Raw genomic sequence first — 13,235 nt, 5'->3', positions numbered from 1 at the left:
TTAAGAAATTTAAAACGTCCTAGGCGGTCGCCGTAGCCGAATGGGTTGGTGCGCGATAAACTTAAGAGAAAGTTTTAGTTTCAGTTTTAGAAATTCTACAAAATAATATTTTAATAATAAAAGAAAATATGTTTTGTATGTTTTGTTTATGTACTTCCATTTCCAATTATCCCTACAATTTACTCATTAAAATTCAAGCGACTTCATTTTCTGATTAGTTTGTGTTTTTCAATCACAAATAATAAGACACAAGATTTACAGAAAAGATGTATTAACTATGGTTTTTCTCGAACAGGTGGTCCAAAAGAATAATCATTTGCGCTACCGATAATGATCATAGTTTGACGTTACAGGTCCCGCTTAGCCTTGATCTGCAAGATCATTTGTATTCATGCTTGTATTTCGCTTGCTTTCCTCTTCTGGTTTCCGATGCCCCTTTCTGTCAGGATTTCTCCTATTCAGCCCCTCAACCTCAGTCTGGATCGCCTTGTCCTCGAACTCTTATTGGTTTTGTCCAAGAACCAATTAATAAAGACCACGTAACCTTTCTCCTCTGAATACGTGATTTTGTTTAATTTGTTCATAGATTTTGTCTCATGCAATCTTTTTATACTCTCTCCGCTCCTATGCATGTAACGTGTCCGCCCATCTAACTCTCAGCGACCTATTAAATTTCACTCGTCCACATCGGCCCATTTTTTTAGTATGTTTTTTTCGAAACGTTTATTTTCCTAATCTGCTTAAAATCCACAAAAATCATCTGAAAGGTCTGTTTGTATTCATATCACTTTTCCATTGATTGTCTGAGGCCGAAAATTTGAACTGTAGCTTAGGTCTGTAGATCGGGACTGACTTATGTATAAGTACAAGTATATCAGAAAATATCAATTTTGCCCATTTTTTATATTCGCATCGCAAATAAACTGTTTGTTTTTTCTTTAATTTCGAATTTTTGAAAAATTTGCCGGGAGTGTTTTTGTCATATGTACCGTCATTCATACATACTCCAGCTATCTCTGCAGTTGCAACTTTTCCCATTGCGTGTCATCGTTGATTTTTCATGGAGTATTTCCTGCCGTTAACTAAGCAGTGCGCCATAGCGGTTTTACTGACTGGTTTTTCCTTCAGCCATCAAGTCTGATTGCGCTGATCCGACGTCCCATTGCTGTTAATTTTTTGTGGCCATTGCTTTGTGGAAGGGAAAAAATTTCCACTTGGTCGCTCATCTGCAAATTGTTGCCATTGCATTGCAGCGTAAATTAGCGTTATTGTTGCAATTTTTCTGCTGTTATTACCTTGCTGCATGTATTCGATTGTATTAAAAATATTTTGGTTACATTGTTGTGATTTTTATTTCAACTTTATGGATATTTAAGGTTTATCGTCCGATTATTTTAGTTTTTTGCAATTTTCTATTTTGAAGCTACTTAAATTATTTTTGATTAAATTAGCAATATTACTCTAACTAAAAATTGCTTCAAGTTCTAAAAAAAAATTCGAAAGCTATACAAATATTGTGGCATAACTTACATAATAAATGGGAGTCAAACATGCGTTAACACATCCTCACGCATTCGCATCTGTTCGCACACTGGACTCCACAAGTGTTTTCGAAAACTCCCCTATTTAAATGACTCTCCTGACTTTGCCATATGCTTTGAAAGCAACACGCATGCCCTCAAATTCAGTTCAAATGGGGAAATTTTATCAGTTTTTTCTTTGGGGATGTTAAGACTTGCATTGGTGCATTTCATATAAGGGGGCTAATCTGTATTAATGTTATTGGGGATGATTGCTGCGGCGTAAATTGTATTTTCGTGCAGTTGTATATTTGTAAAGTGGTTCAAAACTTCTCTATATTGAGCGCCATCTAGTGGTTTGTAAGATAAGTTGTTAATTATTTTAGTTATTTAGACAATAAATTGTCTTTCTAAATCCATGATTTTCTACGTAAATTTAAGTAAAAAAAGCTGAGGCCGAAACGGTCGCTAGAATGAAATCATTCTCTCTTGTTTCTCTGCCTTCAGTAAAAATACTCCTTTAACCTCTGCCCGCCTGCAAGGTATGTAAACCAACAGATAGAAGCCCTATATAATTTAGGGGGCATATGTTTAACTGCTGGTGATTAATATGGACTAAGTCTGGATATAGCCTATAGCACTTGTTCTAGCGTGGGTGGATGTTGAGTTGCTGACCAGCCTAGGGAATATATTTGAAGCAAAAACTGCACACTTCTTCCGGATGTTATTACGAATATTATTTGGTAATCCCTTGAAAAAGTTTCCTCAAGGCGTATCATTCTTGGAAGGTTGTTGATTCTCATATAGTAGTCCTTCCAGGTAGCCAACGCGGATCACCTTAGCCCTTTGTTATATAAAGTTAGAACAAGTTTATTTGAGTTCCAATCACCTTGGCCGTGAACTTTGCTCGATTGAACAGCCTTAGTTGTCCAAGTTTCTTGGCCATTGTTTTCAAAGGCCATTACATATCTGAGCGAAGTTGTTCAGCCTCGGTCTCAAGCTCTTGTTGATTCAAATTTGGTAGAGCCAAGCTCTATGGTACACTCCTCAATGGTACAGCGAAAGAACTCCCCACTAGTCTTCTTGAAATTTATGAAAACTGACTTGGGTTCGGAGAAGTATCACAACTTATAATATAGGGTGATCAATTAAGAGGAGTTTTTTCATTTGCGTTTTTTTTACAGATGGCGCGCGAGTTGTGGCAAACTGTCATCGTGGATTTGTTGAACAGCGTTTGGCATTTCATCATGGAAAGACTCATACCGCAACAACGTCTACAAATTGTTCAACTGTATTATGAAAATCAGCGTTCTGTGCCATACAGCTCGTGAAACAATGACTTTATTGAGAAGTCATTTCGGAGAGCAGCTGATTTCACGTTTAGGACCTGTGAGATGGCCACCAAGATCTTGTGATATCACACCTTTGGACTTTTTTCTTTGGGGATTCGTGAAGTCCAAGGTCTATGCTGATAAACCAGCTACGATTGAAGCTCTTTAAGCCAACATTATGCGTGTTATTCACGACATACCAGTCGAATGATTGAAAATTGGACCTTCAGAATGGACCACCTTAAGCGTAGTTGCGGCCAACATTTGAATGAAGTCATATTCAAAAAGTAAATGTCAAAGAATGTCCTTTCAAATGATAAATAAAGGTTTTGAACATAATTTACATTTTTGTTTTTTTTTTTAACTATTGAAAAAAGCACCTCATGATTGATCACCCTATACTTATATTATAAAATAGCTATTCATCAACTCAAGAGGGTACTCATCCCCAATATTATTGTTCGAACTGCCCCCTGTTGTTTATTGGCCTTTGGTGTCGCTGCACAAGAAAAAATAAAATAAAAGTCAATATTAAGTAATAGGAATAGGCTGGTGCATTACTTCCATTCGGAGGTGCGCGGGTTCGAGTCCCAGAGCATGTAACATCTCATAATAAAAAAAGCAGTCGCCTTTCGGCAGGCAATGGCAAAAGTCCGAGTATATTTCATCAATACGCACACCACAAATTGGAGGAGGAGCCCGGCCAACCACGGCAATATACTTATATATAAGCGCGTAATTAAATGCTTATACTTATATAAAATATATTTCACTGAAAAAATTTACATTAACTTTTAACAGTTTAGAATAAACTTTTTTCCGAAAAAATGGAAAAATAATAAGTATGCAGGATTCTTGTAGAGGAAGCCCAGGGAACCTCAGGGGAATCGAAAATTTTTGTCTACAACAATAGTTTGTCTTCGACTCTTTTATTTTAAAAAAAAATTTTTGGGTCACTGTTTAACATTATTCGAATACATTTTGAAAAATAAATTTATATTTTAATTAACTGCGCGATCTCTGCAAACAAGCAGGGTTTTCCGGGTGGTTGGTCTACTGTTTTTACTGGTTAGGCAGTTTTTTCTGGATACTGTACGAGTATATCTGCTTTTTATCAAGTCGACAGTGTGTACGTGCTTATCACTTACTTTTGTAGCTTTATAGCCTGGAACTTCACTCCTTTATTTGACATTGCTGTTGCATTTCATAATTTATCCTTATTTTATCGTGACACATAGTGCTGCACCTAGAAATATATTAGATCCCCTTCGCTTTGTAATTTTTTCAACGATATACCTAATTGTTTTAAACTCCCTAAAGTTTCGATTGTATGTTGATGATCTGAAGATTGACTCCACTGCAGAGCGGGCATTTCATAGGCTCGTGTTCCAAGTTTTTCTCTTCTGTTTTCACACATGCAGCTATGACGTTTAATTTTACTGGATGACCAAGTAAAACAGTTATTTTTGTATTAATCTATTATTTTATTTCGTATCAAGGAAACGCAAAATAAATAACAATTCAATATCTAAAATTATAAGGCATTCAGAAAATCGGAGTTTATCACATTTTGAACTGGACAATAAAATAGCATAATTTTATCGAATTGCAAGAAAAACAGAATTTAATTATTTCAAATTGGGTAAATTTTTTTATTAATTTCTTATATGATCAGTATTTTCTGGAATATCATTATTTCCTAAAACTCCCTCACACCTGCGAGGAAAACTTTCTATTAACTTTTTGAATCTCTCAAAAGGAATATAGTTCCCTCTTTGTACTCCTTGCATTTTTTAATTTTTTTGCCAACCTTAACCTCTATGTCGCACCACAGATTTCCAATGGGGTTAAGGTCGGGGCTTTGCGCTGGATAATCCAGAACTGAATTTTTTTCTTTGGAAAACCAATTTTGACCACTTTTGCTGTAAGCTTGGGGGCGTTATCATGCATGAATAACCAGTTTAGTGGAATGGACTCGAGATATATGGCTCCATCGTATTTTTGATCGTATTTTTGAGAATATAAATATAAGCAAACTTATCCATATTCCAAGAAAATGATCTCCAAACTTACCCAAGTTACCCACACCGAGTGCCACGATGGCCTTGTCCGGTTGGATTGTAGCCTTTCGCGCAGGAATCTGTCGAACTTTCACGTGTACCATTTTACGTGAACAACTCATTATTTCTGCAATTTTTCTTTGTTTTGTATCTTTAGATTAGCGTAATCTATGAAGCAGTGATGTCGACGCTTATCTGCTTGTGAACTGTGATCATGCACCGCGCTTATAGTAACACTAATATAGCTGATTTGGTTGGCTTCGGGGAATTCACTGAGAACATATTCGCTGCTCTTCCCATTCCTATCAATGTACGCGTTGACTAGCTTACATTCATATCTCTCCTTTCCCGAGTAGTGAAAACCCTTGAAGCCCTTCTACTTCCGGTCTCTATGAAGCATCTGACTCGTCAACATGGATTCTGTAGTGCAGTACCACCAAAGCACTCAACGCCATAAACACCCAGTTAAACTGCGGACTTAACCGAAGCGGCCAAAGAACACACTCAGTAACGATCTGTCTTAGGCCGAAGCCACGCAATAAGCGGCTAAGCGGTGAACGGCTGAAAGTTCAAACATATGAAATACTACATATTATGAGTGGCTTGTAAGCGGCATCTGTGAGCTCTATTTTTAGTTGATCACTAAGCGAAACCTTGGAGCCAGCAGAAGGAGTTTCCTTGATCACATATGCTGACGATCATTCGATATAAGTGTCCGGCAATGACATCGGTGACTCTCCAGTCCTTCTCATTTCTTCACTTTGCTTCTAGACCCACCCCGTAGAAACAGCAAGTTTCATGGGCGAAGATTTCACTGCACCCTACACTTTTCATCATCAGGTCCTATGGGAAGCCTTTTCCTTTACGGCCTTTTTCATAACTTGCTTCAAATTGCAACACTGATATTTAATTTTTTTTGTGATTGCACGAGAAATTTTACTTTTTCAATCTCTTAAATATAATATTAGCAAAAAAAATTATCAAATAAAATACTTATGAAACTTTATACCTCACTTTATTAGTATACGTAAAAGTTGTTTGGATACAATCGTTCATGTATATGTATGGCTACTTGTAATTTCCCAAGCATTCGCACCCACAGACACGTAGTAGTTAAAAAAAGCGCCATATCAATCACACATTCTCACGATTACCTACTCTTCAAAAATAACAACAGTAAGGTATAAAATATTTTATAATCATGTTTAACATTTTTGATGCCATTGCGGTCGTCAGTGGTGATCAACTGTGCGAAAATGTCAAACGGTTACTCTTTTTAGACGCACCGAGGTGAGATCAGTGCGGCTGATAAGCGCGAAGAGGCGCAATTAGAGTGGTGATCTTTCCAGTAAACTCAGTGAGTAGATGAAATACATAACATTGCTGACAATTTTCTTTTACCTTAACACATTTAATGAGGGCAGAGTTGCATACAAATAAATACAAACAAGTTAATAAATAACAAATAAAAAAAATGTATGGCAAGTAAATGAAAATTGATATTTCAATTAATATTTAGGAACTGTAATCTTATAGGCTAATTAAATGTGTATGTATATTACGAAAAACTGTTGTATTTGTGAGAAATTATACTGTAGTTTTCTATTCCGACTTATGATGGATTGGACATATCGCAAAAATGACTTATTTGTACCTAGTTATAATTACTCAAGCTATGCAAAACTATATTTGGTCAAGGATTCTCATACATGTCTGGAACTCTTTTCGACTTTTATTTAAGAAACTTCGTTATGTGCACTGATAGCAAATCGCCGATCGAAGCACTTTTTAACAGCTCCAAAATGTCATATATAATTTCGAAAACTCATCATATTTTCTATCAACACAGAAAATTAATAAAAATTATATAGGCTTGTTGGGATCTCAGGAAACCAGTATGCAGATCGGGTGTTTAAGACTGGTGGTAAGCGCCATTACATCTTTCAGGTATTTTAAAAATGTCAATGAGCTAGTAAAAAAGCATATGCTCTACAATGTTCGTAACAATTGGATTAATTATCAAAATCGCTTTCAGCGTGTCACAAAATCAAGACTTTTGTTGGCCATAGAATTGGCCACACGTTACCACCCATTCTCATCTCTAAAACGGTAAAGATGAACCAGTCGCTTAATTTGTGGGTCTATCGATTTTCCAACATCACACTTTCTGAATACATACCTCAATCTTCGGATTTTCTTTGCAAGACATATAACAGTTTTTTAGATATCATTTGGACATTTATTCTAGCCAGTAAAATAATTATGATGCTTTCCATTTCAATTCAACCGGGCTATTCGGGTCATGTTCTTCGATTTCGATGTAATTCAAGTATGTTGGTCTCTAGTCAAAATAATGACACACGTATTTTTTTGTTCGCCAGAAAATTTTTTTTTTCAAGATTTATCGGCAATTTTGTTTTTCGGCTCAAAATCGATTTTTTTTAATTATATAAGAAAAAAAATTTTTTTTAAATGCCCATAACTTGGTCGAAAAAGAACCGATTTTAATGATTCTGGGTTTAAAATGATCGTCATTACTTACATGAAAGACTTCATGTAGAAACAACTGCAAAAAGGTATTTGAAAATTTTTTATTTTCCAAAAACCAAAAAGTGCGAAATAGGTTGTTTCCTCAAAAATTCATTAGTCAAAAACAACTCATTTTAGCTACGGGGCATTCAGCTCAATTGAAGTTGGCGATGTCCTCTTGATTTGGAAAAAGTTATAAAAAAAAAATACACTTTTTGAAATATTGAATTTCGAAAAAATTTCAATTTTTTTTCTTTTTTGCTAAATAAAAAATTTTCAACTACTTTTTTGCAACTGTTTCTACATTAAGTCGCTCGTGTAAGTAATGACGATCATTTTGAACCCAGAGTTATTAAAATCGGTTCATTTTTGACTAAGTTATGGGCATTTTAAAAAAAAATTGTTCTTATAACTTCTGCTCAAATATGAAGGAGACGGTATCAATAAAACGGTCCGCGGATGACATATGGCAAAAATAAATTTTTTGTTTTTTGGTAGGACTGTTATAAGCTTACATGGCAAATTTCAGTGTGATATGTCACATAGTTTGTTTTCTGTGCTACTGTAAACAAGTCAAGCTCGAGTGTGTTCTTCGAATTTAACGATGGAAATTCAAAGAATTTGTTTGAAATTTTGTTATTCCAACAAAATTTCGGCTTCAGACGCCTTAAAAATGTTGCAGACAACCTATGGGGATTCTGCTCTATCGAGTGCACGTGTTTGGTTGAAAACTTGCCTCATGAACGTCGTCCAGCAACATCAGTAAACGACGAAAACATCGGAAAAGTAAAGGAAATTGTGCATGAAAATCGCACAAATCGCAAAATCGGTTAACGCTGAATATTATTTAGACGTTTTTAAGCGTTTGCGCGAGAACAATCGTCTTAAAAGGAAGGAATTGTGGGACAACAAGTCATGGTTCTTGCATCACGATAATGCACCAGCTCACACATCACGTCTTGTTCGCGATTATTTGAACAAAAATAATGTTAATATCGTTCCGCAAGCACCGTATTCGCCTGATATGGCTCCATGTGACTTTTTCCTGTTTCCCAAGCTCAAGTTGCCGCTCCGTGGAAAACAGTTTGAGACAATTGAAGTCATAAAAGAGAATTCGAAGAACACACTCGAGCTTGACTTGTTTACAGTAGCACAGAAAACAAACTATGTGACATATCACGCTGAAATTTGCCATGTAAGCTTATAACAGTCCTAGCAAAAAACCCAAAATTTATTTTTGCCATATGTCATCCGCGGACCGTTTTATTGATACCATCTCTTTCATATTTGAGCAGAAGTTATAATTAACAAAAATCGATTTTGAGCCGAAAAGCAAGGGCGAATAAAAAAATACGTGTCTCATTATTTTGACTAGAGAGCAACATATTTGAGTTACATCGAAATCGAAGAACATGATCCGAATAGCCCGGTTGAATTGAAATGGAAAGCATCTTATGTAATAAATATTTATCTTCTGTGTTTTCTTTTTAACTTATAATAATATACTTATTATACATTTTATCATTCATTGACCAAAAAATTACATACATTCATATAAATACTTATAATTATCCCATAACATCCACCAATATCATAGATACAAGTATATGTATGTATATAAGTAGTATGATTTAAAGCCGAAGGCCACAGTTGCCAGTGTATATTATAATTATTTTACTTCTAAATAAATATAAAAATAAATAAAAAATTGTATAAAAGCTATCAGACTCATGAATTATTGATTATGATTCATATAAATTGAGTACCAAATATCGAATTTGATAATTCGGTTTTTATATATAGTTAAATATTTTTGAATAGAAGAAAACCAGCTTCAGCTCCATCTATGAGCGTCAGGAATGACATAGTATATTCCTTACACCGTCGTTTCCCGCAGTTTCCCGACCATTGAAAAACCTAACAGCTGACTGACAAACATTTTCATTCCCACAATGCGTTATTGTTTTTTTTTGTTCTGTTAGTGCTGTAAGAGAGTGGAGATCAAATCAACTGTTTAGTATCAAGAAAGAACCTGCTATGGACCTCGTCGTTTCGTTTTATAAAATAATTTCACGTAGAACGTTTATTCAAAGCAAAAGTTCAGAATTAAATATATATTAATAAAAAAACTACATTATATTTTTATAACTTTGTTTCTGAAAAAAAATGTTCCCCTCCCAAAAATGAACTCTGGATCCGCCCCTGCTAGTTCGTGCATAAGTTGGACTTTCATATACTTCAAAATTTTTAGAAAGATCAACACATCAGTACATGGGCTCAGCCAAGTTATTTTTGTCCACATGATCATTTCAACTACTAGGTGTCACTTATTCCTTGCTTATCAGACTCAGTGCGACGACTCGGTAATCCCCAATTCAATTACGGCCACCGGAAGAATTAAGCTGCATGCAAGTCGTGTTGTTCCTCTTTGATCTATTCGTAACCGTATCCAAATGTGCTGGCATTTAGACCAAAACACGACGCATTGACCGGAACGACGTTTCACAGCAATGCGATTTATATCTTCTACTCGCATAGGCTGAGTTGCGTTGCCATTTCTCCGGTGCATTTTCACCGTCGACGCGCATTCACTGAAGCGTTCAGCCATTGCGCCAGTCGACTAACCAGCCGACTGCCAACGGGCTAACAAATGAGTACCTTGACCGTTGACGTGCAACATCCCCTGCAAACGCAAGACAGCTTTGGCAAGTTGCAAGTAGCGATGTCGGTGAGTCGATTGTAAAAGATCGGCGCTCCGCGATAGCCACGGTCAAGTTCACGTCAGCGTGTCATTAGCGTGTAAAATGGTGCAACAGTCGTGCGGCATGCTGCAGCGGTCAATGGTCAGCACAATGCCCGAGTAACAAAATAGCTGCAAAATACCCACAATTGTCCGAAATGGAATTGAATGAATGAATGATAGCAGCAAAATGAAAAATAATAATAATAAAAAAGCAAACAAATTAAGAGCGAACAATTGAGACTTGTAACGGATCGCAGGCGGCCAGTCGGCGGGAATTACACTTACACTTACACAGCAGAGGTGTGCATTTGTAGTGAAATTATCGTGCCACTTTGCAGAGGCCGCAACGCAAGGTGCAGGACTTTTGTCGCCCAGGCTGCCACTTAAGAGCTGAATAAAAGGATCCGGTTTCTAGTTTACCCAGCGCGATAAGCATCTTGATCTTGCCGTCGCGGTGTGGAGCATAACAAAGGTTATTTACTGCAATGCTAGGGGTTGTTTAAGGAATCCCCTGTATTTATCTTGACCACTGCGTTATCCTTAAAGTGTTTGCCGCTAAATAAGTGTTAGTTAGAGTTTCTGGCGCGAAATTAAAAATTTAGAACACAGAGTATCAGGAATTGTATTTAATTTTACATTACTTGCTTAGTGAGTAAGAACTTGTACTTCCAGGTTTTTATTCTCGTAGTTGCTCTTTTACGTCAGGCAGGTGAAAATGTTTTGAATTTACTTGTTTTATGGGTTCATTCATGTTCGGGTTCATTGACTTACTTGCCTTTAAAAGCATTTGTTTGTTAGTGGTTATAAAATATGCGTTTTACTTAAATAAAAATATGCATATAAATGCATACATATGTATGTATCTATAATAAGTATGTATATTAGGGCGGATCAATTTTTTTTTTAGTTCTAGCAAAAATGCTGAGAAACCGTATCCCAAAGGCGACATTTGAATATGCCAATCTTTAAAGGGGAAAACACTACAATTTATCTTTTTGATCGAAGTTAGTTTTTCATGTACAAAATTTTGCTAAAGTTTAGAAAATAGAAAATCATGTAGGTAAGCATTCTATCAAATCAAATTTTTTTTCCACAACAGCCCGTGAAACCCCAGTTAAAAGTTGCATACAATTCCGTAATCTGGCAACGATAGCTCTTCACCCTCGAGTTCTAAAAGTCCTAATAAATGATTATGCGGAATCTAAGATGTAAGATGGGGCTTAGGTATATTGTATCATCATTAAAATTTATGATATCCAAACACAAATCCAATTGAGTTTTGATTTTTTATAAACTCTTTGGCTAGGGTAGAGGTCGTTAAAAATATCTCGGATGTACAATATTTTTCCTGAAACGTATTTCTTTTCTAGTGTCAAACAATAATAGTAATAAAATGATTCCTGAATGTGCGTAATAAGAATTATTGTTAGCAACCTTAAATACGACCCCACGTAAGTTCAGAGTTAAATATTGCGCCCATGGAAAGATTTATGTAGATAATAGCACCTACCATGTCCATGCCAACGAATTCTCCCAGGTCAAATTTGCTTCATTTTCATTTATTTGTTCATGTTGCCGGCTGTGCATAAAACTATTGCCTTTTAAGCACATCATATCTTACGCTACAGTATGAGTACATCGTAATATGTAAGTACAATAATTTCATTTAACACTGTAGCAACTTATTTTAATGTACAATATAAAAATTGTTTTCTTAAATTGAAAGGAATAGTGTGGCAAGAGTTAACGTAGTGTGTGGCTTAAAGTTAACAAGCAAATAAATAATTATAGTTAGCCCCTTGAAAAGAGAAAAACAGATCTTTGTATATGGCTATCACTAATAGTGTCCACCCAATAGCAAAGTCATTGAATTCCGATTCCGATTCCTATGATTCAATAGTTGGGCAATTCTTTTTCGAAAGGTACTTCTTCTATCTCATGGTATTGTTAGTTAACGTTCAACATGTTGATCCACGTCAAATTCTCTTGTCTGTGAATCACAGGTGCATTTACCAATAAAAAGTATTTTTTTTTCAATTACTCCACAATTGCTGCGAATCTATCAACCTTATTATATCCTGTGCTAAATATTTGCTTGGTGCTCTTTAGCGTTAGTAAAATCCGTTATGTTTGGGTTTTTTGTATAAAAAGCAACTCGACATTTTTTACAATTGTAATAAAATTATTTGTTATATATAATTAAATGCACAAACTTTTGTTAATGAAAAATGATTGTCGACCACAAGAAATATAAAGGTAATGGGTTTTTTTTCTTTTAAAAATTGGCATTTGTAGTTTGCTCAGATTTTTTTGTAGAATATATCGTCGAATGTAAATATGCCATCATCATCCATTCGGTTTTTAAAATTCTCACTTGGAATAAAACCTTCTTCACACCTGCTTTGATCTATAGTCTTTTTAAGAGAAGCGCGACCGGTAAAACTCAAACTTACAGTTCCGTTGTAAAAAAAATTTAAATGCTGCAATGCGTGTTGTTCAATTTGTTAGTTTCGTGAGAAGTTTAGAAGCGTACATTGTTTTTACAAAATGAGTTCCGCTGTGAAAAACGATTTGAAGCAGTGTTGCTAAAGGTGCAAAAATGTCACGTGCATTTGCAGCAAAATATTTTAAGATGTCGAAGACGTTCATATATAAATGGGAAGTTAAAAACGTTGACGACTTCCCTGGACGAATAAAAGACAAACAAAAAGCGCCTGTCCAAAGCAAGACAAAAGATTATTGACATGTTATTGTTGCGTGATTAGAAGACGTTTACCCAAAGAAGACCTCAAATTTCACAGCACATTGAAAAAACCGCTGCTCTCATTATCACATTTTGAAAAAAGAGAACGATTCAGAACGAAATTGAGCAAACGTAAAATTCAAGAATGCGTCTTCTTTTCGGGCGAGTAGTTGCATACCATGGTTCTCGTTTACTGCTGATAATTGACAACTTCAACGAATCGTTAAGAATTGAGTTGAGGTCCAGGAGGCACAGGATTTGGCTGCCAACTTGAATGAATTTAATTTATCAAAAAGCATTATTATCGTA

Source organism: Anastrepha obliqua, chromosome 3 (assembly GCF_027943255.1).
Source record: "Anastrepha obliqua isolate idAnaObli1 chromosome 3, idAnaObli1_1.0, whole genome shotgun sequence".
In the NCBI taxonomy this organism is placed as follows: domain Eukaryota; kingdom Metazoa; phylum Arthropoda; class Insecta; order Diptera; family Tephritidae; genus Anastrepha; species Anastrepha obliqua.
This window is presented reverse-complemented; position numbering follows the sequence as displayed.